We start from the raw sequence: 26,656 nt of genomic DNA on the forward strand, positions 1-26,656 counted from the left end.
ATACCGTACACACAGTTTCAAAGGAGGGACTGAGAGCTCTCGGACTAAATCTAAAATATCTTAAACTGTGTTCCGAAGATAAATGGAGGTCTTACTGGTTTGGAACGACATGAGAGTGAGTAATTAATGACATTATTTAAATTTTTCTGTGAACAAACCCTTTAAGCTAAGCCCTGTCTGCACTGCAAAAAATGCTTTTCTTTTTGTCTGGTTTCCTGTCCAAATATCTAAAAAAAATCTTAAATCAAGATGCATTTACTAGATACGTAAAATTAGATAAGATATAATGTCTTGTTTTCCAAGGGAATTAATCCAAATTAAGGTTTTTTTTTTGAGACTGGAAACAAGTAAGTAAAGCATGTTTTGCAGTGTGTGAAACCAGGTCCATGTTGTTATTCCCAGTAGTCACCTGTACAAAATGTTTTTGAAAAAAAATGAAGTCCTTAACAAATACTGTCAAGACAAAGGTTAGTGACAATTCAGTCTAAAACATATGTCAAATATGCTAATGACTTACCTCTGAACAAACTCAAGGGTGCATGCTGCCTCTTCCTGGTACTGTAAATCGAAATTATAGAAGGAGGCAAACAGCACTGCCAGGCCAGTGATGAAGTTGGGCTGTGCTCCATCACACACAACTTGACCCTCCAAACTCAACATCCAGCGCTGGTTGCTCAGAGATTGACCTTTAATAAAAATAAAAATCAGAATGAAAAAGTAATAATAATATTTAAAATAACTATTGTCGGTTCCAATTTGGTTCTATGTAGTTGTCTATTCATAATTCTACATAACTGTTAAAAGAACTCTGTTCACAGGATACACCATTTCATTCTGCCTTAGTAGTGCTTTTGGGTAGGGTTCATCAATACAGTAATACTAAAATTTAATTTATATGAGCAATGTCCTATTTAGAGGAATAGTTTTCCCTGGTTAAATGAAAGTAGTGTTAGAGTTAGTTAGCTGGACTTCACAACCACACAATTTTGCTGAACACAGTTGATTCTTCCATACAAATGTTGCCAATTAAAATCTGTTTTATATTTCTCATACCATCACCATTCTCTTCCTGAAAAAAAGTCACAATATTGAAACAACACCCCACTGCAAAAAATGCTTTTCTTAGTTACTATTTTGTCTAGATTCCAGACAAATAACTACAAGTTATTACATCAAGAATAATAAACTAGACAAGTAAAAATTATGTCTTGTTTTCTGAAAATGGTTTACTTAAACTTTTTTTTACATCAACTTTATCTTTACCTTGATTTTTCCATGAACTAAGAAGTTTTCTGCATTGGATAGGTCTTATAAACTCCAAAATGTCATCTTCTTTTACATAAACCAAATCATCCAAGCCTTCGACGCCTTGGTCCATGAGCTTCTCAACAAGCTGGTTGGTTACATCTGGAGATAGGCTTGCCAACACCAACAATACAGCATCTTTCAGGACTTCTTTCATTCCAGACATTATTCTAAAATTGGGAAGGAATGATGGAGAACAATTACTGACAAGCCTCACAATTAATATTCAGGCAGAGGATAGTAATCCAGTAGACTGTCTTGATTTATGCATAGGTAGCCTTGATCTTGTGGTTTCAAGCAATGAACTCCCTGGTCTAGAAGACAAAAAGACTGACTTTTCTTTGTGACTAAATACACATTGCAATTGTCATGTACAATAATTAACTGAATGTTCCCAAACACAATTCCCTCATCATTCTTCTGCAAAACAAAATGCATGTTTTTCAAAAAAAGAGATTCATCTGCATTATCTGGCAAAAGTGCATTCTCCAACTGCTCCCTGCCATCACCACAATCAAAGAATTCAGACTGTGGATGTGAGTGTTCGGCCATGTTAGATGCCTCACCATGCGGCATCTGTACTGAAACATTTGACTGCAGTATACTATGACGCAAACTTTCTGCTGAAGAGTTTCGATGTTTTATGGATAAATGTGAAGTCAATGTAGATGCTACAGAAAATTGTTTGTTGCATGTAAATGGACATGGCACTCTGGTGCCTTCTTTGATATGATTTTTCAAGTGTAAAACAAAGTTTTTCAAATCACTGCACTTTTCTTGACATGTACCAATATCACACACTAAGGCATCAATTCCTAACTGCTCAACAGATGACTTTGAGGGCCTGTCTTTGTGATCCCTGAATATGTGAGCTTTGAAAGCAGTGAACTTTTTAAATGTTCTGGAGCAATCAGGAATATCACATTTGAAAACAGAATTTGGAACATGACTATGGATTTTCAAATGACATGGTAAATCAGTCGGTGGAACGAGTGATTTTTATTTTCGCGATTTTTATTTAATATAACTTTTTTTTCGCAGTACAAAACCACGTTCGCAAAATCTAACTAATTTATTTGTCCAACTTAAACGATGTAGAAAACCGAACTCAATAGATAAATAAAAATAGATTGGCTTACCGTATCAGTCAGTTGAACAGTCTTCTCAAGTTCTAAAATCCACTTTTGCTCACAGATGCATGACCGATTCTTCCTCCCGTCTTCATGAAGTTCATGTGACGTTAACCGTTTCTGCTGCGTCACAGGCAACTCATATTTGAAAGACGCACACAAAAGCTTACACGAAACGAAGCTCACATGAACCAAAAAGCTTAAAGATTAATTACAAACTCACAAAAACTCACACAGTTGGCACATCAGTTGGCGTCATGTCTCATCTGAATTTGAGCGCGAATAAAATCAATCCCACAATGCAATGCATTTACAGTCTGATACTGTATTACGAATTTATCGGGAGGAAAACAGAAATGTGCTGTATATTTCCAGCTGTTCTGTAAATTATACAGCCTTATACTGTATTATGGAACTACAGTACAATTCTGTAAGAAATTCGCTGTAAATTTACAGTAAAGGGTTACAGTGTAGTTGTCCTGGTCTCGGCTGTCTTTCAGGGCAGTAGAGGTCCTTTTTTAGGTGCTGATCCACCATCTGGTCTGGATACATACTGGATCCGGGTGACTGCAGTGACCCTCTGATCTGGATACAGATTGGATCTGGTGGCTACGGTGACCTCGGAATAAGAGAGAAACAGACAAATGTTAGCATAGATGCCATTCTTCTAATGATGTAGCAAGTGCATAAGGTGTTATGGGAAGTGTTTCCGGTTCTGGTTTACCTAATTAATGCAGCCTAAAAATCCTTTAATGGATTTGGATATAAAAAGCATATTAGTATGTTATGTGTACGCCAGATTAAAGAGATGGGTCTTTAATCTAGATTTAAACTGCAAGAGTGTGTCTGCCTCCCGAACAATGTAAGGTAGGTTATTCCAGAGTTTAGGTGCCAAATAGGAAAAGGATCTGCCGCCCGCAGTTGATTTTGAAATTCTAGGTATTATCAAATTGCCTGAGTTTTGAGAACGTAGCGGACGTAGAGGATTATAATGTAAAAGGAGCTCATTCAAATACTGAGGTGCAAAACCATGCAGGGCTTTATAAGTAATAAGCAATATTTTAAAATCTATATGATGTTTGATAGGGAGCCAGTGCAGTGTTGACAGGACCGGGCTAATATGGTCATACTTCCTGGTTCTAGTAAGAACTCTTGCTGCTGCATTTTAGACTAGCTGTAGTTTGTTTACTAAGCGTGCAGAACAACCACCCAATAAGCATTACAATAACCTTGAGGTCATAAATGCATGGATTAACATTTCTGCATTTGACATTGAGAGCATAGGCCGTTTTGCGATCAAATAGCACACGTAGGTTCCTAACTGATGACGAAGAATTGACAGAGCAACCATCAAGTCTTAGACAGTGTTCTAGGTTATTACAAGCAGAGTTTTTAGGCCCTATAATTAACACCTCTGTTTTTTTCAGAATTTAGCAGTACGAAATTACTTGTCATCCAGTTTTTTATATCGACTATGCATTCCATTAGTTTTTCAAATTGGTGTGTTTCACCGGGCCGCGAAGAAATATAGAGCTGAGTATCATCAGCATAACATTGAAAGCTAACACCATGTTTCCTGATGATATCTCCCAAGGGTAACATATAAAGCGTGAAGAGTAGCGGCCCTAGTACTGAGCCTTGAGGTACTCCATACTACACTTGTGATCGATATGATACATCTTCATTCACTGCTACGAACTGATGGCGGTCATATGCACTTCCATTGATGCCAACAAGGTGTTCAAGTCTATGCAAAAGAATGTTGTGGTCAATTTTGTCAAACGCAGCACTAAGATCCAATATAACTTATAGAGAGATACACCCATGATCAGATGATAAGAGCAGATCATTTGTAACTTGAGAGCAGTCTCAGTCCTATGATACGGTCTAAATCCTGACTGGAAATCCTCACATATACCATTTTTCTCTAAGAAGGAATATAATTGTGAGGATACCACCTTTTCTAGTATCTTGGACAGAAAAGGGAGATTCAAGATTGGTCTATAATTAACTAGTTCTTTGGGGTCATGTTGTGGTTTTTTGATGAGAGGCTTAATAACAGCCAGCTTGAAGGTTTTGGGGACATATCCTAATGACAATGAGGAATTAATAATAGTCAGAAGAGGATCTATGACTTCTGGAAGCACCTCTTTTAGGAGCTTAGATGGTATAGGGTCTAACATACATGTTGTTGGTTTAGATGATTTAACAAGTTTATACAATTCTTCCTCTCCTATAGTAGAGAATGAGTGGAACTCTTCCTCAGGGGGTCTATAGTGCACTGTCTGACGGCTGAATGGTTGCAATTTTATCTCTAATTGTATTGATTTTAGAAGTAAAGTAGTTCATAAAGTCATTACTGCTGTGGTGTTGGGAAATGTCAACACTTGTTGAGGCTTTATTTTTCGTTAATTTAGCCACTGTTTTGAATAAATACTTGGGGTTATATTTGATTTCTTCTAAAAGAAAAGAAAAGTAATCGGATCTAGCAGTTTTTAATGCTTTTCTGTAGGATAGGTTACTTTCCCGCCAAGCTATACGAAATACCTCTAGTTTTGTTTTCCTCCAGCTGCGCTCCATTTTTCGGGCTGCTCTCTTTAGGGTGCGAGTATGCTCAATATACCATGGTGTCAAACTGTTTTCCTTAACCTTCCTTAAGCGTAAAGGATCAACTGTATTTAAAGTGCTAGAAAAGAGAGAGTCCATAGTTTCTGTTACATCATCAAGTTCTGAGGTTATGGATATGCTAAGGAATTTGGATACATCAGGAAGATAACTTAAAAAGCAGTCTTTTGTGGTAGAAGTGATGGTTCTTCCATACTTGTAACAAGAAGTAGAATTTACAATTTTGGCTATATGAAGTTTGCACAGAACTAAATAATGATCTGAGATATCATCACTTGGCTGAATAATTTCAACACTATCAACATCAATTCCATGTGACAGTATTAAATCTAGAGTATGATTTCGACAATGAGTAGGTCCTGAAACGTGTTGTCTAACCCAAATAGAGTTCAGAATGTCTAAAAAATACTGATCCCAATGCATCTTTTTCATTACCAACATGGATATTAAAATCACCAACTATTAAAACTTTATCTGCAGCCAGAACTAACTCGGATGTACAATCACCAAACTCTTTAATAAAGTCTGTATGGTGCCCAGGTGGCCTGTATACAGTAGCCAGTACAAACTTAACAGGGGATTTATCAGTAACATTTGTTTCTCTGGATAATGTTATATGAAGCACCATTACTTCAAACGAGTTATACTTAAAGCCTGCCCTCTGAGAAATCCTGAAACACTGTAATAAATTGAAGCAACACCTCCCCCTTTGCCTTTTAGATGCGGCTCATGTTTATAACAGTAATCTTGGGGGGTGGACTCATTTAAAATAATGTAATCATCAGGTTTTAGCAAGGTTTCTGTCAGACCGAGTACATCTATATTATGATCAGTGATCATATTATTTTCAAAAAGTTTTTTCGTAGAAAGGGATTTGATATTCAATAAGACAAGCTATATCACTTGTTTATCCATATTGCATCTGTTTTTTATTTGTTGAACCTCAATTAAATTTATAATCTTAACTTGGTTTGGACATTTTTTGTATTTTCTAGTTCGGGGAACAGACACAGTCTCTATAGTGTGATATCTAGATGAAAGAGTCTCTATGTGCTGAGAATTAACTGACCTCTGTGACGGGAGGCAGCTAGCAGACGGTCGGTTTAGCCAGTCTGTCTGCTTCATGACCTGGGCCCCAGTTGGTCAAGTATAAACTCTAAGACTATTTGCCATACTTCTAGAGAGAAGAGTGGCACCACCCCAGGAGGGATGAAGACCATCTCTTTCCAACAGGTCAGGTCTGCCCCAAAAGCTCGTCCAATTGTCTATGAAACCTATGTTATTCTGTGGGCACCACTTCGACATCCAGCCATTGAGTGATGACAATCTGCTATGCATCTCATCACCACAGTAAGCAGGGAGGGGACCAGAGCATATTACAGTGTCTGACATTGTACTTTCAAGTTCACACACCTCTTTAATGTTATTTTTTGTGATCTCCGACTGGCGAAGTCGAACATCATTAGCGCCGGCTTGAATAACAATCTTACTGTATTTACGTTTAGCATTAGCCAGCACTTTTAAATTTGCCAAGATGTCAGGCGCTCTGGCTCCCGGTAAAACATTTGACTATGGTGGCTGGTGTCTCTATATTCACGTTCCGTACAATAGAATCACCAATAACTAGAGCACTTTCATTAGGTTTCTCAGTGGGTGCATCACTGAGTGGGGAGAACCTGTTTAATGTTTTGATCGGAACAGAAGAGCGGTGTTTTGACCCACGACTAGGCTGCCTCACCGTCACCCAGTTGCCCTGCTGTAGAGGCTCTGTTGCCGGAACCGAACAATGTACAGGAATCCCTGAGCTAGACGCATCCAAAGCCGTATCTAGAGCCCTAACATTCTTACTGTCCTCAATTAAAGTTTGGATGCATGTCTCTAATTCTGAAATCTTCTCTGTCAGCCTAACTATTTCCCTGCATTTGTCACATGTGAATCCCTCATCTGCGACAGAGGTAGATAAACTGTACATGTGGCAAGAGGTGCAAATAACAATGGCAGGAGAAGCCATTACTCGACATGCTTGATGAAATATTCTTACTGCGGTTGTTTGATGAACTTGTGAAAAACTGGAGCGAGAGAGAGGAGAGGAGAAAAGAAAAGAAAACCACAATAGTTTCGAATGAAAGCGCTAATGACAAGCTAACGAGTGCTAATGCTTTGCAGGTGTACTGCACTCACGGATATCAAATAAAAGTGAACGATCAAAGTTAGTCTGATAAGATTGATAGATAATATCAGAAATATGGTGTGAATTAAGTTAAGTTAAATATAGTTAAGTAAAAAAAAAAAAAAAAATGATGTCACGCAACATGCCAAAATCAATAATTTTGTGTCACATCTGAATGGATAAAGACTTGGTTATGGTTTATCACTTTACATTGTTGCGCAAACACAGTGCTGTGCCGGAGACTCTGCTCTTGTATGCAGCTGGTGGAAGCAGTGCGTAGCGCCGCTTCACACTTTTTTGGCAGTTTGGTGTAATTTAGAAACAGTGCCTAATGTGGGGGAGGTTCCTCTCGCTTCGGGCGATCAGCTCTCAACCGGTCCAGAAATCTCCTGGTGCTCCCAATGACATTTGAGTGGAGTTCTCTGTATGGTACACCATAAGGGAAATGATGCATGATAGTAAAATTACGGACTTTGCGAAGCAACAAAACAAGTGGGTCTACTTGCGTATGGCCTCGACTACACCACTGTTGTGGTAACGAGTTTATAGAAGACGGCCAGTGTGTGTGTGATCGTGTTCAGGCCACATGACTGAGCGCACGAATGAACACTAGAGGTTCAAATATTAGTCTGTTAATTCCAAGCAAGTGCGAGCAGTTATTAAAAATATTAATGCAACCGCGGGAGTTTTTAAAAAAAAATGGACCGCATGTGATAGGTGTCAAGACTGGATTGGTACACGTCAGGAACAGCTGACTGTCGGCTGATGAAAGCATGACCTCACTGAACTAACGCGATGCTCAATTCCAATCACCTTGTCAACTGAGACTCTGCCCTCCTCCAATCCCTCCACCAACACTCCGCCGGGTTGTCCACGGCACAAGGTGGCTGCCAGACCAGCGCCATGCACAAGGTGGCCACAAACCCAATGCCACTGCACAAGATGGCCACCAGCCCAGCGGTGATGACAAGGTCATCACAAGATGACAGCCAACCCAGTGTTACAGCGTCGAGTTGAGTCAGGTCCCAGTGGACGCTCCAGAGTCGAGTCAGGTCCCAGTGGATACTCCAGAGCCGAGTCAGGTCCCAGGGGACGCTCCAGAGTCGAGTCGGGTCCCAGGGGACGCTCCAGAGTCAAGTCAGGTCCCGTTGATCAGGTCCCCATTGACTTTCCAGAGTATAGTCAGGTCCCAGTGGACGCTCGAGAGTCAAGTCAGGTCCCCGTTGATCAGGTTCCCATTGACTTTCCAGAGTCGAGTCAGGTCCCCGTGGACGCTCCAGAGTCCAGTCAGGTCCTCACTGACCAGGTCCCTGCTGATTTCCCAGAGTCTAGTCAGATGACCATTGACCGTCCTGAGCAAGGTCAAGTCACAAATTATCTTCATGGGCAAGGTCAAGTCACCAATGATCTTCATGGACGAAGTCAAGTCACCAATGATCTTCATGGAAGAAGTCAAGTCACCAATGATCTTCATGGACGAAGTCAAGTCACCAATGATCTTCATGAGCAAGGTCAGGTCACTAATGATCTTCATGAGTCAAGTAAAGCCACAGTTGATCTTCCTGAACGAAGTCAAGCCACAGTTGATATTCCTGAACAGGGTCAGGTCACCATATACTTGCATGAGTCAAGTCAAGTCACAGTTGATCTTCCTGAACGAAGTCAAGCCACAGTTGATATTCCTGAACCCAGTCCAATCACCACGGATCTACCAGATCCTCGTCACTTCTCAGCTGAACTTCCAGGGCCTTTTCACTTCTCAGCCGAACTTCCAGAGTGCTCGTCCTGTCCTGTCACGGCCATGGAGACCATCCATGAACTCACTGCATGCCCTGTCATGGCCATGGAGGCCATCTACCATCTCATCATGGCCACAGAGGCCACCCTTAACCTGTTCATCTTCTGTATTTCAGCCTTACCTGACCAGACTTGCTCTCCTGTGTCATCGATCCCACTGTGGTGGTCCTCTGCTCCGGCCTGGTGGGCTTGAGTCTCGACCGCACGGCTGTGGTGGTCCTCTGCGCCGCCCTGGTGGGCTTCTGTCTCATGCGCATGGCTGTGGTGGTCCTCTGCTCCACCCTGGGGGGCTTCTGTCTTGTCTGCTCGGCTGTGGTGGTCCTCTGCTCTGCCCTGGTGGGCTTCTGTCTCGTCCACATGGCTGTGGTGGGCTCCGGTTCCGCCTTCACCATCCTGGTGGGCTCCAGTTCCTTCCCTTCCCCTGATCCTCCACCAGAACGCTTATGCCTTGAAGTGGAACCTGTTCGTTGAGTGGTGTTCTTCTCGCCGAGAAGACCCCCGAAGATGCCCGATTGCGGTCGTGCTATCCTGTCTGCAGCAAGGGTTGGAGCGAAGGCTGTCTCCCTCCACCCTCAAAGTCCAGGTTGCCGCTATTGCTGCGTACCATGAACCCGTGAATGGGAAGTCTCTGGGTAAGCATGACCTCATCGTCAGGTTCCTTAGAGGGGCCAGGAGGTTAAATCCTTCCCGGCCCCCTTGTATACCCTCTTGGGACCTACCTCTAGTGCTAAAATCACTACAGCAGGGCCCATTCAAGCCTTTGCATTCAGTTGAGCTAAAGTTTCTTTCATTGAAAACTCTGCTCCTGCTTGCACTGGCCTCCATCAAGAGGGTAGGGGACCTGCATGCATTTTCGGTCGACGATTCGTGCCTACAGTTCGGGCCGGCTGACTCCCAGGTAATCCTGAGGCCCCGGCCTGGCTATGTGCCCAAGGTTCCCACTACACCCTTCAAGGACTGGAGGAGGCAGACCCAGCCCTGGCTTTGCTTTGTCCCGTCCGAGCATTAAGGTGCTATGTAGACCGGACACAAAGCTTCAGGACCTCAGACCAGCTCTTTGTCTGTTACGGAGGCCGGCAGAAGGGGAGTGCCGTCTCTAAGCAGAGGATGGCCCACTGAATTGTGGATGCCATAACCCTGGCTTATCAGGCTCAGGATGTGCCCTGCCCGTTCAGGTTGTGAGCTCACTCAACTAGAAGTGTTGCATCCTCCTGGGCGCTGGCTCGTGGCGCCTCGCTGACAGATATTTGTAGAGCTGCGGGCTGGGCGACCCCTAATACGTTCGCTAGGTTCTATAGCCTTCATGTAGAGCCGGTATCCTCCTGTGTTCTCACCTCAAACGGCTAGTGGCACTGAGAAGCCCCGGTTAGTGTCGGCTTGCTTAAACCGCTCCAGAGTGTCCGTACTGTAGACCCTGTTGAGATCCTCCATCACCCTAAGCAGCTGGACGCGGCGGAACAGACTTCTGCCTTCCCAAGAGGGTTTTAATCACCTCAAATTTCTCCGTATACTCCTAAACGTATGTGTGGCGAGGTGATGGACCGGGTAAATTACAGTTACACTTATGAGGAAAAGTATAACTAATTGAAAAGCAGACTACGCCACCCCGTTTCACTGAACGGAGAAATTTATACAAGACACGCTGGTTCGTGACCACAGAGGACAAGAGACGTGGATCAAAATACAAAAATACTCTTTTATTTTCTCAACAATAATTTAATATATAAAAACTTTGAGGTAGACAAGTTTTGCACTGTTAAGTGTGCACCAGGCCAAAAACAAAGAAAAACAAAAATAACAAAACAAAAACACTTTTGGGCTGAGGCTTGCCAGCAGGGAGCTAGCTGGGCAGTGAGTGTCCTAAGGTCACCCCACTCATGAAATTCCACTCCACACAATACTCACACTCACTAGGTGAAAGACACACAGGCGCCCACGGCAAAACACTCTGTGAAGGAACCACCACCAAAAGAGGACAGACAGCTAGCTCCTCTGCAAAGGGCGGGCCTTCAGCTCCTGAAAGAAACAAAAACACAATATAATACACCTTCACAGTTGGCTGCGAGCTTATGAAGTTATAATAAAACAAATTCAACAAAGAAATCAACAGTCTGCAATTTACTGAGCACCGTAGTTAGCCTGGCTGGTAGTGACCTAGAAAGTTCACAATGTGGCCATGTTACAACAGCCAAAGGCTATGAACCAAATGAAATAAACCACACAAAACACAATTAGACATTAAATCACAGAAATAAAAAACCAGGCTTACAAGACAAAGAAATGTTGCTCACTTCACAATCTTCGAGGAACACACAGAGCAAAGGGCTCAAGGATAACCCAAAGGCTGGTGGTTATATATTAAGTGAGGCTAAACTACACCATCACATGCAGCCACGTCATGCATGGACGGACGGCTCGGAAGCTAGCCAGCAGCCACACACCAGTACAACCAGCTTCTATAACCATATGCAGATGCAAGGTGAGCTAACGAAAACAAACAATGAATCACGATGATCACAGTGATATTAAATGGCAGCAGAAAACAACAGTGCCGTCTTAGCGACGTTATCAATGGAGCATTTTGCCTCCAGTCCACAATGATGAACCGCTCACAAGTGGTTTACCCGTAGTAGATCGCTAGACCCACAGAGGATTAAGTTACTCACACGCAGTCTCGTTCACAACAGGCAACCCGCCAGCGTACAGAGATGTTACATCCGTTCAAGCACATTAGCCGCACTCGGATAGGGACAGCCTGCACCCACAAGCAACGTCGCAATAATTCGGACAGTAACCTGGCTCCCACGGAACTGTACGCGCACAACAACAAAGTCTGTGACGATGACGTATAACCGGGTAACCTGAACTCCGCCTTAAATAAGCCAGGGGTGGCTGCCGATAGGCTGTCAGCCCCGTCACTCAACACAAATCACAGGGCGGAATCTAACCCGCCTTGCCACAATCTACCCCCAGCTTTTGCATCGTCGCCCCGACGATGGACCTAGTCACACTACCACTAAGCGACTCCTAGTGCCAGGGCCTAAAGAGGGCAGAGACCGTATTAGACACAGCGGCCACCCTAGAGGGGTCATCCCTCACAACTTCCGGTGCCCGAGGGAGGTGGTGTCGATTCGAATGATGACCAGCATTAGCTCGCCCCGTCCGTCGCAAGGTTACCTCACCATTACCAGGTTGATCCACAGGCAAGGGTTCCATTACCCAGGCGGGTTCTGGAGCGACCGCACCAAGCTGTCTAGGGGTCAGTAAAGCCGTAGGGCTAACGCTCTCGGTTAAACATAGAGGAGCCGGCCCACTAACAGCCTGTGGGGTTTCAGGTACCAAAACCCACAGATCAACCTCCTCCGATGGAGATCCCTCCGATGGTGGTGCCTCAATCACCAAAGGGCCCCCTGTAGAAACTTCAACAGGAGAGTCCCTTCGTACACGGGTCTTCAACAGGGAGCGGTGGACCCGTTTTACACTACTCAAGTCATCCACCGGCGCAATTGTATACACAGACCCACCTGCCTGCGGTGCTCTCACCACCTGATACACCACTGGGCTCCACAGGTCCTGGATCTTATGGCGCCCTCTCACGCCATAATCCCGAAGGTAAACCAATTGACCCTCCCCCAATGGTGCATCTCGAACATGTGGGTCGTGCTGCTTCTTACGACGATCTGCCGCTACCCTTAAATGTTCTTGGGCCCCTTCGAAGGCCACCAACAACCTCGTTTGGTGCTCTATCACCCACTCATTCACCTTTCCGGATGCCATCTCTTGGTTTTTACCCAAAAGAAAATCAATAGGGAGTCTGGGCTCTTGGCCAAACATCAGGAAGTAAGGTGACTCACCAGTCGCCTGATGCGGGGTAGTATTGTAGCAGAAAAGCACCTGAGGGAGCGCAGAAACCCAATCTGCCTTTCGGGAGAGGGGTAAGGTGCGCAGAAGGTTATGCAGAGTCCGGTTAAAACGTTCGCACTGCCCGTTGCCAGCCGGGTGATACGGTGTAGTGCGAGACTTCTCAACCTGATACAGATGACAGAGCTGTTGTATTAGGGAGGACTCAAAGCTGCGGCCCTGGTCAGAATGAATGCGACCAGGTACACCAAATTTATAGAACCACTCCACCACCAACATGCGGGCCACAGTCTCAGCTCGTTGGTCTCGAGTAGGGACTGCAAGAGTGTATTTGGTAAACACATCAGTCATCACCAAAACACTTTCCAGCCCTGAGCGAGAAGGTTCTAGCAGCGTAAAATCAATGGCCAAGATCTCATTTGGCCGGGAGGCCAACAAGTGACCCATAAAGCTGCGGGCAACTGGCTGCGTATCCTTGGCGACCTGACACCTTTCGCACTTCCGACACCACTGGGCTACATCAGATGTCAAGCCTGGCCAATAGAAGCGCTGCCGCACAAGCTCGGTAGTCCGCTCGATCCCCTGATGCCCATGCCCCTGATGCATTTGTGTCAACACTTCCTTATGCAAGGCCGCAGGGAGAACTACCTGGAGAATCTCTTCGCCGCCATTGGAACGGAACACACGACGATGCAAAACCCCTTCTCTATCTAGTAGCCGGTCCCACTGACCTAACAGGACCCGGGCAGTTTTGGACAACTGTCGACGCTCCTCAAAAGTAGGGCGGGTTCCCAGTCTCCAAAACACCAAAACCTCCTCAATCACCGAATCAGCTTCCTGTAACTCCCTCATGTCGCCCACCAAACTAGGCAGAACAAAAACTACAGCCTGGGTAGCTTGTACCCCCAGATCTACCCCTGATGCTTCCGTCACTTCCGATGGAACCTCAGTCCCCAATAACAACCCTCTCACTGCCCCATGGCTAGCAGGGTCCTGTCTGGAAAGTGCATCGGCATTCCGGTTACTCCTTCCTGACCGATACCGGATCTCAAAATTAAATGCTGCAAGCTGCGCAGCCCAGCGCTGTTCGGTAGCCCCGAGCTTTGCAGTGGCCAGATGGCTGAGAGGGTTATTGTCAGTGTACACAATACACTGCTGCCCTAACAAGTACTCCCTAAATTTCTCAGTCAAGGCCCACTTGAGCGCCAAAAACTCCAACTTCATGGAGCTGTAGTTGGACATATTGCGCTCAGTGGGCCTAAGACTGCGGCTCGCATATGAAATTGGCCGTACCTTACCTCCTTGTTCCTGTGAAAGGACAGCCCCTAGACCGCCATGGCTAGCATCTACCTCCAGGATAAAAGGCAAGGAAAAGTCGGCATAGGCGAGTACTGGGGCGCTGGTAAACCTACTCTTCAACTCATCAAAACTCTGCTGGCACTGCTCAGTCCAGGCACTAGAAAAACCCTGCCCTGCTCGAGTCCTAGGCTTAATATCAGCCCATGCGGCAACCACTTTATGAAGAGGGGCTGCCAGTTTTGCAAACCCCTCAACAAAACGGCGATAGTAGCTTGCAAAGCCCAGAAATGAACGCAGCTCTAAGGCATTAGTGGGGCGTGGCCAATTAGCCACTGCCTCAATTTTACCGGGATCGGTTGACACTCCCTGTGCTGAAATAACATGTCCCAGATACTTTACCTCACGTTGGAAAAATGCACATTTACTCAATTTAGCCTTCAAGCCCTCATGCTCTAAACGACTTAGAACCACCTCCAACCGCTCTAAATGCTGGGATACCGAGGAAGAGAATACTATGATGTCATCAAGGTACAGAAGTAAAGACCTACACTGCTGGTCCCCAAACATCCGCTCCATTAACCGCTGGAAGGTGCTTGGGGCATTGCAAAGCCCAAAGGGCATGCGATTCCATTCAAACAACCCAAAAGGGGTGCAGAATGCGGTCTTAGGTCTATCTCCCTCAGTGACCGGGACCTGGTTGTATCCACTTGCCAAATCCATCGTGGAAAACCAGCAAGCCCCGGTCAAGGAGTCCAACGATTCCTCAATGCGAGGCAGAGGGAACGCGTCCTTTCGAGTCTTTGAGTTTAGTTGACGGTAGTCGACGCACATGCGTAGACTACCGTCTTTCTTTTTGACAAGGACAATTGGTGACGCATACGGGCTGCAACTCTCCCTTATAACTCCCGCCTCCAAAAGCTGATTGATGTGAGACTTCACCACCTCATATTCTGACGGAGGTATACGCCTGTAACGTTGCCGGACAGGAACGGTGTCTAACAGGGGAATGTCGTGAGAAATCAAACCTGTACATCCCAAGTCACCCTCGTGCATAGAAAACACAGACTGAAATCTGTAAAGCAGATCCCTTACCTGACCCTGTTCTACTTCCGATAAAACAGACAGATCAAGTGCTTCAATTTGTTCCTGAACACGAGGGCTCGCTTCAGGGGCTATAGAACCCACCATTGCCTCTACAGACCTGACCTCACTAATTCCTGATGGCAAGCTAACCACACAAACGTTATTTAATGTACCAAGGACAGTGTTAGCATAGAGCAACACGTCGATGGTTCCCACATTTACCACGGGTAAATAAACAGTACCTCGCGTAACTTGCACTAATGCAGGGGAAGCCAACAAACCAGCTGGTAACCCAGACTCTGGAGGCTCAAAAAGAACAGTGTTGTTGGCATATTGCTCGGAACAAGTAGCTGCCACAAACTTCATCATGCCGCCTGGGATGCGCCATGGTCTCCTCCCTCGCACTCTGACCCTTCCTGAACTTACCTCAGGGGGCTGGTTATCAACTAGATGACAATGTTGCAGCGCCTGCAGAACAGAATTTGGAACCTCGATGGTCAAAGGCAATTCGAAAAGGGCCGGGCCATGTTGTCCAAAACACTCCCGGTAGCATCGGCTAAGCACATTCATTCCCAGAACACCTGGGACCCGAGTGCACAAGCCACCAGGAGGGTCCCGTACAACAAGCACGCCACATCCCGAAATCAACTGGCCGCACAATTCTATGTCCAATTCCACATAACCAATATAGGGAATTGAAAGACCATTAGCAGCTCGAAGCTGCAACCACTGGCACGATTTAAGTCGATCCTGACCCCATGGCTCAAAATGTTTCTGAAAACAGCTCTCAGTGATCGTGGTTACCATGGAGCCAGTATCCACCAGACAGGACACTTGAACTCCGCCAATCAATGCGTCAAGGTGCGGGCAAGATGACATTAAATGCGAAATATTTGAAAGTTTTGAGCCAGTTAATTCCCCATCCGTGTTATGGCCCTGAATCACGGTGGGAACTAGTTTTCCGACGTTGCAAATGGGCCAGGCTGTCCTCTTCCAGCTACTGACGCGACTGAGCGTGAGGGAAATTGAGCGCGAGAAGGAGCACGTTCCCCGTCGCAATCCCGAGCATAATGACCAGGTTTTTGACACCTTCTACATATTACAGGTCCCTGCCGGGGAGGTTGACTCCGTGACTGGGGGTTCTGCAACCGGGCAAAACTTTGTGTAAGTTTAGTTAACTGCTCCTGTTGGCTTTTAAGCATATCCCTCAACTCAGCCATCTCCGAACTCCCCGGTGAACTACGGATGCCAACAAAAGGATTCCCTTGCACCCCATATTGGATCCCATGAGCAGAGGGAACAGAGTGACTTCGGGCCCTTGTGCTTCCTGGCATACCCTCCCTCTCCCATCTAAGGGCTTCGCTACGAATCTCCAACAGAGTTAACGCAGGTTGCTGACGAATCAACTGTTTTAATTCGCGACGGAGGGCGCTATCAAAAACATGTTCGACAAATTGGTCTCGCAGTAAAACATGCGAATTTGGCATACCGTGAGGAGACTGTTGCTTCACTTGCTCAAGGAGACCCATCAGGACAAGGGAGAACTCCAACAAGCTCTCCCCTTCCTGTTGCTTTCTCGAAAAGAAAGCCTCCTGCAATGAAACATATGACTGTGAGCAACCATACAATTCTCGCAAAGCTGAAATAATCCTCCCTGGGTCCTTACGCTCCACTTCTGGGCGGTACTTAATCTCTTCCCTTGCCTCCCCTTCTAAGTGGTCAAACAAATAAAACGCCTTATCGGTTTCAGAAAGGTGACGAACGCGCATACAAGCCTGGGCCTCCTCAACCCACTCTTCAATGCCAATGCCCACCCTGCCATTAAATTTTGGACACTTTCTGTCTCGTGGTACAAAAACAAATCGGTCCGGTCGGGTGGCATCAACATTACTGTGTTGCAAAGGAACAGAAGGCCCAGGTAAAAGCGGTGCATCAACAGGACCTGGAGGCACAGGAACACGCTCCTGACGCAACCTCTCGTTGTCTGCTTTAAGCTGATTAATCATTTCCCTCAATTGTTGTAACTCCTCTTCCATATTTTAACTACAAAATCACTTACCAATGAAAGAAGAATAAGCCCACAATAAGGGCTAGAATTTATACACAAGACGTGCACTGTTGCTCTGCTGCCACTCCAAGGAAATGTCAATCCTAAAATACAAAAAAAAAAAAGAAAAGACAAACAAAAACAACAACAAACAATTGTACAATTAACCCACGTCTCTGTCTCAAAGTGGAAATCCTGCCGACTACGCCAAAATGTGGCGAGGTGATGGACCGGGTAAATTACAGTTACACTTATGAGGAAAAGTATAACTAATTGAAAAGCAGACTACGCCACCCCGTTTCACTGAACGGAGAAATTTATACAAGACACGCTGGTTCGTGACCACAGAGGACAAGAGACGTGGATCAAAATACAAAAATACTCTTTTATTTTCTCAACAATAATTTAATATATAAAAACTTTGAGGTAGACAAGTTTTGCACTGTTAAGTGTGCACCAGGCCAAAAACAAAGAAAAACAAAAATAACAAAACAAAAACACTTTTGGGCTGAGGCTTGCCAGCAGGGAGCTAGCTGGGCAGTGAGTGTCCTAAGGTCACCCCACTCATGAAATTCCACTCCACACAATACTCACACTCACTAGGTGAAAGACACACAGGCGCCCACGGCAAAACACTCTGTGAAGGAACCACCACCAAAAGAGGACAGACAGCTAGCTCCTCTGCAAAGGGCGGGCCTTCAGCTCCTGAAAGAAACAAAAACACAATATAATACACCTTCACAGTTGGCTGCGAGCTTATGAAGTTATAATAAAACAAATTCAACAAAGAAATCAACAGTCTGCAATTTACTGAGCACCGTAGTTAGCCTGGCTGGTAGTGACCTAGAAAGTTCACAATGTGGCCATGTTACAACAGCCAAAGGCTATGAACCAAATGAAATAAACCACACAAAACACAATTAGACATTAAATCACAGAAATAAAAAACCAGGCTTACAAGACAAAGAAATGTTGCTCACTTCACAATCTTCGAGGAACACACAGAGCAAAGGGCTCAAGGATAACCCAAAGGCTGGTGGTTATATATTAAGTGAGGCTAAACTACACCATCACATGCAGCCACGTCATGCATGGACGGACGGCTCGGAAGCTAGCCAGCAGCCACACACCAGTACAACCAGCTTCTATAACCATATGCAGATGCAAGGTGAGCTAACGAAAACAAACAATGAATCACGATGATCACAGTGATATTAAATGGCAGCAGAAAACAACAGTGCCGTCTTAGCGACGTTATCAATGGAGCATTTTGCCTCCAGTCCACAATGATGAACCGCTCACAAGTGGTTTACCCGTAGTAGATCGCTAGACCCACAGAGGATTAAGTTACTCACACGCAGTCTCGTTCACAACAGGCAACCCGCCAGCGTACAGAGATGTTACATCCGTTCAAGCACATTAGCCGCACTCGGATAGGGACAGCCTGCACCCACAAGCAACGTCGCAATAATTCGGACAGTAACCTGGCTCCCACGGAACTGTACGCGCACAACAACAAAGTCTGTGACGATGACGTATAACCGGGTAACCTGAACTCCGCCTTAAATAAGCCAGGGGTGGCTGCCGATAGGCTGTCAGCCCCGTCACTCAACACAAATCACAGGGCGGAATCTAACCCGCCTTGCCACAATCTACCCCCAGCTTTTGCATCGTCGCCCCGACGATGGACCTAGTCACACTACCACTAAGCGACTCCTAGTGCCAGGGCCTAAAGAGGGCAGAGACCGTATTAGACACAGCGGCCACCCTAGAGGGGTCATCCCTCACAACTTCCGGTGCCCGAGGGAGGTGGTGTCGATTCGAATGATGACCAGCATTAGCTCGCCCCGTCCGTCGCAAGGTTACCTCACCATTACCAGGTTGATCCACAGGCAAGGGTTCCATTACCCAGGCGGGTTCTGGAGCGACCGCACCAAGCTGTCTAGGGGTCAGTAAAGCCGTAGGGCTAACGCTCTCGGTTAAACATAGAGGAGCCGGCCCACTAACAGCCTGTGGGGTTTCAGGTACCAAAACCCACAGATCAACCTCCTCCGATGGAGATCCCTCCGATGGTGGTGCCTCAATCACCAAAGGGCCCCCTGTAGAAACTTCAACAGGAGAGTCCCTTCGTACACGGGTCTTCAACAGGGAGCGGTGGACCCGTTTTACACTACTCAAGTCATCCACCGGCGCAATTGTATACACAGACCCACCTGCCTGCGGTGCTCTCACCACCTGATACACCACTGGGCTCCACAGGTCCTGGATCTTATGGCGCCCTCTCACGCCATAATCCCGAAGGTAAACCAATTGACCCTCCCCCAATGGTGCATCTCGAACATGTGGGTCGTGCTGCTTCTTACGACGATCTGCCGCTACCCTTAAATGTTCTTGGGCCCCTTCGAAGGCCACCAACAACCTCGTTTGGTGCTCTATCACCCACTCATTCACCTTTCCGGATGCCATCTCTTGGTTTTTACCCAAAAGAAAATCAATAGGGAGTCTGGGCTCTTGGCCAAACATCAGGAAGTAAGGTGACTCACCAGTCGCCTGATGCGGGGTAGTATTGTAGCAGAAAAGCACCTGAGGGAGCGCAGAAACCCAATCTGCCTTTCGGGAGAGGGGTAAGGTGCGCAGAAGGTTATGCAGAGTCCGGTTAAAACGTTCGCACTGCCCGTTGCCAGCCGGGTGATACGGTGTAGTGCGAGACTTCTCAACCTGATACAGATGACAGAGCTGTTGTATTAGGGAGGACTCAAAGCTGCGGCCCTGGTCAGAATGAATGCGACCAGGTACACCAAATTTATAGAACCACTCCACCACCAACATGCGGGCCACAGTCTCAGCTCGTTGGTCTCGAGTAGGGACTGCAAGAGTGTATTTGGTAAACACATCAGTCATCACCAAAACACTTTCCAGCCCTGAGCGAGAAGGTTCTAGCAGCGTAAAATCAATGGCCAAGATCTCATTTGGCCGGGAGGCCAACAAGTGACCCATAAAGCTGCGGGCAACTGGCTGCGTATCCTTGGCGACCTGACACCTTTCGCACTTCCGACACCACTGGGCTACATCAGATGTCAAGCCTGGCCAATAGAAGCGCTGCCGCACAAGCTCGGTAGTCCGCTCGATCCCCTGATGCCCATGCCCCTGATGCATTTGTGTCAACACTTCCTTATGCAAGGCCGCAGGGAGAACTACCTGGAGAATCTCTTCGCCGCCATTGGAACGGAACACACGACGATGCAAAACCCCTTCTCTATCTAGTAGCCGGTCCCACTGACCTAACAGGACCCGGGCAGTTTTGGACAACTGTCGACGCTCCTCAAAAGTAGGGCGGGTTCCCAGTCTCCAAAACACCAAAACCTCCTCAATCACCGAATCAGCTTCCTGTAACTCCCTCATGTCGCCCACCAAACTAGGCAGAACAAAAACTACAGCCTGGGTAGCTTGTACCCCCAGATCTACCCCTGATGCTTCCGTCACTTCCGATGGAACCTCAGTCCCCAATAACAACCCTCTCACTGCCCCATGGCTAGCAGGGTCCTGTCTGGAAAGTGCATCGGCATTCCGGTTACTCCTTCCTGACCGATACCGGATCTCAAAATTAAATGCTGCAAGCTGCGCAGCCCAGCGCTGTTCGGTAGCCCCGAGCTTTGCAGTGGCCAGATGGCTGAGAGGGTTATTGTCAGTGTACACAATACACTGCTGCCCTAACAAGTACTCCCTAAATTTCTCAGTCAAGGCCCACTTGAGCGCCAAAAACTCCAACTTCATGGAGCTGTAGTTGGACATATTGCGCTCAGTGGGCCTAAGACTGCGGCTCGCATATGAAATTGGCCGTACCTTACCTCCTTGTTCCTGTGAAAGGACAGCCCCTAGACCGCCATGGCTAGCATCTACCTCCAGGATAAAAGGCAAGGAAAAGTCGGCATAGGCGAGTACTGGGGCGCTGGTAAACCTACTCTTCAACTCATCAAAACTCTGCTGGCACTGCTCAGTCCAGGCACTAGAAAAACCCTGCCCTGCTCGAGTCCTAGGCTTAATATCAGCCCATGCGGCAACCACTTTATGAAGAGGGGCTGCCAGTTTTGCAAACCCCTCAACAAAACGGCGATAGTAGCTTGCAAAGCCCAGAAATGAACGCAGCTCTAAGGCATTAGTGGGGCGTGGCCAATTAGCCACTGCCTCAATTTTACCGGGATCGGTTGACACTCCCTGTGCTGAAATAACATGTCCCAGATACTTTACCTCACGTTGGAAAAATGCACATTTACTCAATTTAGCCTTCAAGCCCTCATGCTCTAAACGACTTAGAACCACCTCCAACCGCTCTAAATGCTGGGATACCGAGGAAGAGAATACTATGATGTCATCAAGGTACAGAAGTAAAGACCTACACTGCTGGTCCCCAAACATCCGCTCCATTAACCGCTGGAAGGTGCTTGGGGCATTGCAAAGCCCAAAGGGCATGCGATTCCATTCAAACAACCCAAAAGGGGTGCAGAATGCGGTCTTAGGTCTATCTCCCTCAGTGACCGGGACCTGGTTGTATCCACTTGCCAAATCCATCGTGGAAAACCAGCAAGCCCCGGTCAAGGAGTCCAACGATTCCTCAATGCGAGGCAGAGGGAACGCGTCCTTTCGAGTCTTTGAGTTTAGTTGACGGTAGTCGACGCACATGCGTAGACTACCGTCTTTCTTTTTGACAAGGACAATTGGTGACGCATACGGGCTGCAACTCTCCCTTATAACTCCCGCCTCCAAAAGCTGATTGATGTGAGACTTCACCACCTCATATTCTGACGGAGGTATACGCCTGTAACGTTGCCGGACAGGAACGGTGTCTAACAGGGGAATGTCGTGAGAAATCAAACCTGTACATCCCAAGTCACCCTCGTGCATAGAAAACACAGACTGAAATCTGTAAAGCAGATCCCTTACCTGACCCTGTTCTACTTCCGATAAAACAGACAGATCAAGTGCTTCAATTTGTTCCTGAACACGAGGGCTCGCTTCAGGGGCTATAGAACCCACCATTGCCTCTACAGACCTGACCTCACTAATTCCTGATGGCAAGCTAACCACACAAACGTTATTTAATGTACCAAGGACAGTGTTAGCATAGAGCAACACGTCGATGGTTCCCACATTTACCACGGGTAAATAAACAGTACCTCGCGTAACTTGCACTAATGCAGGGGAAGCCAACAAACCAGCTGGTAACCCAGACTCTGGAGGCTCAAAAAGAACAGTGTTGTTGGCATATTGCTCGGAACAAGTAGCTGCCACAAACTTCATCATGCCGCCTGGGATGCGCCATGGTCTCCTCCCTCGCACTCTGACCCTTCCTGAACTTACCTCAGGGGGCTGGTTATCAACTAGATGACAATGTTGCAGCGCCTGCAGAACAGAATTTGGAACCTCGATGGTCAAAGGCAATTCGAAAAGGGCCGGGCCATGTTGTCCAAAACACTCCCGGTAGCATCGGCTAAGCACATTCATTCCCAGAACACCTGGGACCCGAGTGCACAAGCCACCAGGAGGGTCCCGTACAACAAGCACGCCACATCCCGAAATCAACTGGCCGCACAATTCTATGTCCAATTCCACATAACCAATATAGGGAATTGAAAGACCATTAGCAGCTCGAAGCTGCAACCACTGGCACGATTTAAGTCGATCCTGACCCCATGGCTCAAAATGTTTCTGAAAACAGCTCTCAGTGATCGTGGTTACCATGGAGCCAGTATCCACCAGACAGGACACTTGAACTCCGCCAATCAATGCGTCAAGGTGCGGGCAAGATGACATTAAATGCGAAATATTTGAAAGTTTTGAGCCAGTTAATTCCCCATCCGTGTTATGGCCCTGAATCACGGTGGGAACTAGTTTTCCGACGTTGCAAATGGGCCAGGCTGTCCTCTTCCAGCTACTGACGCGACTGAGCGTGAGGGAAATTGAGCGCGAGAAGGAGCACGTTCCCCGTCGCAATCCCGAGCATAATGACCAGGTTTTTGACACCTTCTACATATTACAGGTCCCTGCCGGGGAGGTTGACTCCGTGACTGGGGGTTCTGCAACCGGGCAAAACTTTGTGTAAGTTTAGTTAACTGCTCCTGTTGGCTTTTAAGCATATCCCTCAACTCAGCCATCTCCGAACTCCCCGGTGAACTACGGATGCCAACAAAAGGATTCCCTTGCACCCCATATTGGATCCCATGAGCAGAGGGAACAGAGTGACTTCGGGCCCTTGTGCTTCCTGGCATACCCTCCCTCTCCCATCTAAGGGCTTCGCTACGAATCTCCAACAGAGTTAACGCAGGTTGCTGACGAATCAACTGTTTTAATTCGCGACGGAGGGCGCTATCAAAAACATGTTCGACAAATTGGTCTCGCAGTAAAACATGCGAATTTGGCATACCGTGAGGAGACTGTTGCTTCACTTGCTCAAGGAGACCCATCAGGACAAGGGAGAACTCCAACAAGCTCTCCCCTTCCTGTTGCTTTCTCGAAAAGAAAGCCTCCTGCAATGAAACATATGACTGTGAGCAACCATACAATTCTCGCAAAGCTGAAATAATCCTCCCTGGGTCCTTACGCTCCACTTCTGGGCGGTACTTAATCTCTTCCCTTGCCTCCCCTTCTAAGTGGTCAAACAAATAAAACGCCTTATCGGTTTCAGAAAGGTGACGAACGCGCATACAAGCCTGGGCCTCCTCAACCCACTCTTCAATGCCAATGCCCACCCTGCCATTAAATTTTGGACACTTTCTGTCTCGTGGTACAAAAACAAATCGGTCCGGTCGGGTGGCATCAACATTACTGTGTTGCAAAGGAACAGAAGGCCCAGGTAAAAGCGGTGCATCAACAGGACCTGGAGGCACAGGAACACGCTCCTGACGCAACCTCTCGTTGTCTGCTTTAAGCTGATTAATCATTTCCCTCAATTGTTGTAACTCCTCTTCCATATTTTAACTACAAAATCACTTACCAATGAAAGAAGAATAAGCCCACAATAAGGGCTAGAATTTATACACAAGACGTGCACTGTTGCTCTGCTGCCACTCCAAGGAAATGTCAATCCTAAAATACAAAAAAAAAAAAGAAAAGACAAACAAAAACAACAACAAACAATTGTACAATTAACCCACGTCTCTGTCTCAAAGTGGAAATCCTGCCGACTACGCCAAAATGTGGCGAGGTGATGGACCGGGTAAATTACAGTTACACTTATGAGGAAAAGTATAACTAATTGAAAAGCAGACTACGCCACCCCGTTTCACTGAACGGAGAAATTTATACAAGACACGCTGGTTCGTGACCACAGAGGACAAGAGACGTGGATCAAAATACAAAAATACTCTTTTATTTTCTCAACAATAATTTAATATATAAAAACTTTGAGGTAGACAAGTTTTGCACTGTTAAGTGTGCACCAGGCCAAAAACAAAGAAAAACAAAAATAACAAAACAAAAACACTTTTGGGCTGAGGCTTGCCAGCAGGGAGCTAGCTGGGCAGTGAGTGTCCTAAGGTCACCCCACTCATGAAATTCCACTCCACACAATACTCACACTCACTAGGTGAAAGACACACAGGCGCCCACGGCAAAACACTCTGTGAAGGAACCACCACCAAAAGAGGACAGACAGCTAGCTCCTCTGCAAAGGGCGGGCCTTCAGCTCCTGAAAGAAACAAAAACACAATATAATACACCTTCACAGTTGGCTGCGAGCTTATGAAGTTATAATAAAACAAATTCAACAAAGAAATCAACAGTCTGCAATTTACTGAGCACCGTAGTTAGCCTGGCTGGTAGTGACCTAGAAAGTTCACAATGTGGCCATGTTACAACAGCCAAAGGCTATGAACCAAATGAAATAAACCACACAAAACACAATTAGACATTAAATCACAGAAATAAAAAACCAGGCTTACAAGACAAAGAAATGTTGCTCACTTCACAATCTTCGAGGAACACACAGAGCAAAGGGCTCAAGGATAACCCAAAGGCTGGTGGTTATATATTAAGTGAGGCTAAACTACACCATCACATGCAGCCACGTCATGCATGGACGGACGGCTCGGAAGCTAGCCAGCAGCCACACACCAGTACAACCAGCTTCTATAACCATATGCAGATGCAAGGTGAGCTAACGAAAACAAACAATGAATCACGATGATCACAGTGATATTAAATGGCAGCAGAAAACAACAGTGCCGTCTTAGCGACGTTATCAATGGAGCATTTTGCCTCCAGTCCACAATGATGAACCGCTCACAAGTGGTTTACCCGTAGTAGATCGCTAGACCCACAGAGGATTAAGTTACTCACACGCAGTCTCGTTCACAACAGGCAACCCGCCAGCGTACAGAGATGTTACATCCGTTCAAGCACATTAGCCGCACTCGGATAGGGACAGCCTGCACCCACAAGCAACGTCGCAATAATTCGGACAGTAACCTGGCTCCCACGGAACTGTACGCGCACAACAACAAAGTCTGTGACGATGACGTATAACCGGGTAACCTGAACTCCGCCTTAAATAAGCCAGGGGTGGCTGCCGATAGGCTGTCAGCCCCGTCACTCAACACAAATCACAGGGCGGAATCTAACCCGCCTTGCCACAATCGCTATATGTGTATTTGCCTCCGAGACCTCCTTCGGGAAGGATGGGGCTTCCGCAGCGTCCCGGCTCCAAGCGGACCGATTATGTTTTCCCAGTGTTATCCAATCTCACCCAGTGAGGTAGTGCTTTGACAACGGTGAGTGGAGCTCCTTGTTCTGAGCCCCGGCCTGCACCTAATAGGGGCGCAGGTGGCTCTCACAGGGCACTGGAAGGGGCAGCACCCATGGTGCTTTGATAGGGATCCAGTATTCGTCGGTCACTGACGTGGCGTCGAGAGTGACCGACTGAAAGGGAACGTCTCGGTTACGTATGGTAACGGGACGCCACGTCCCGTCGCCATGGTTTCTGCACCTGCCGGGTCCCCGGCTCGGCTCCTCAGCGAAAAACTGGAATGCATTGCACCTGCTGACTTCTTATACTCACGCAGTGATCAGCGGCAGCTGGATGCAATAATTGCATGCCAATGTGCATTGGCTCATTTAGTTTACACTCGAAGTAGATTGGTCTATCGAAGCGATATCCCATATTCGTCGGTCACCGACGTGGCGTCTCCGTTCCCTCTTTCAGGGAACGAGGGTTACCATACGTAACAGAGATGTTCTCACCATGTGTACACTAACATGCAGCATTTTCACACTGCAGTCAGAACCACAGGATGAGTACAAAAAGAATCACATGTGAATTCATTGGCTATGAATACAAAAACAAAA

The 26,656-nt window shown here is 46.6% G+C and overlaps 1 long non-coding RNA gene across 1 annotated transcript; it reads right to left on the reverse strand.

Annotated features, from left to right (window-relative positions):
* Window positions 1–433: 433 nt before the first annotated feature.
* On the reverse strand, window positions 434–2,895 carry LOC132131489 (uncharacterized). The gene is made up of 3 exons (XR_009428878.1): window positions 2,445–2,895; window positions 1,264–1,475; window positions 434–686 (listed from the first exon to the last, which is right to left on the reverse strand). It is a non-coding gene; the product is annotated as an uncharacterized LOC132131489 (long non-coding RNA).
* Between the last annotated feature and the right edge of the window lie 23,761 nt (window positions 2,896–26,656).

The sequence above is a fragment of the Carassius carassius genome, chromosome 48 (assembly GCF_963082965.1).
Source record: "Carassius carassius chromosome 48, fCarCar2.1, whole genome shotgun sequence".
Lineage (NCBI taxonomy): Eukaryota > Metazoa > Chordata > Actinopteri > Cypriniformes > Cyprinidae > Carassius > Carassius carassius.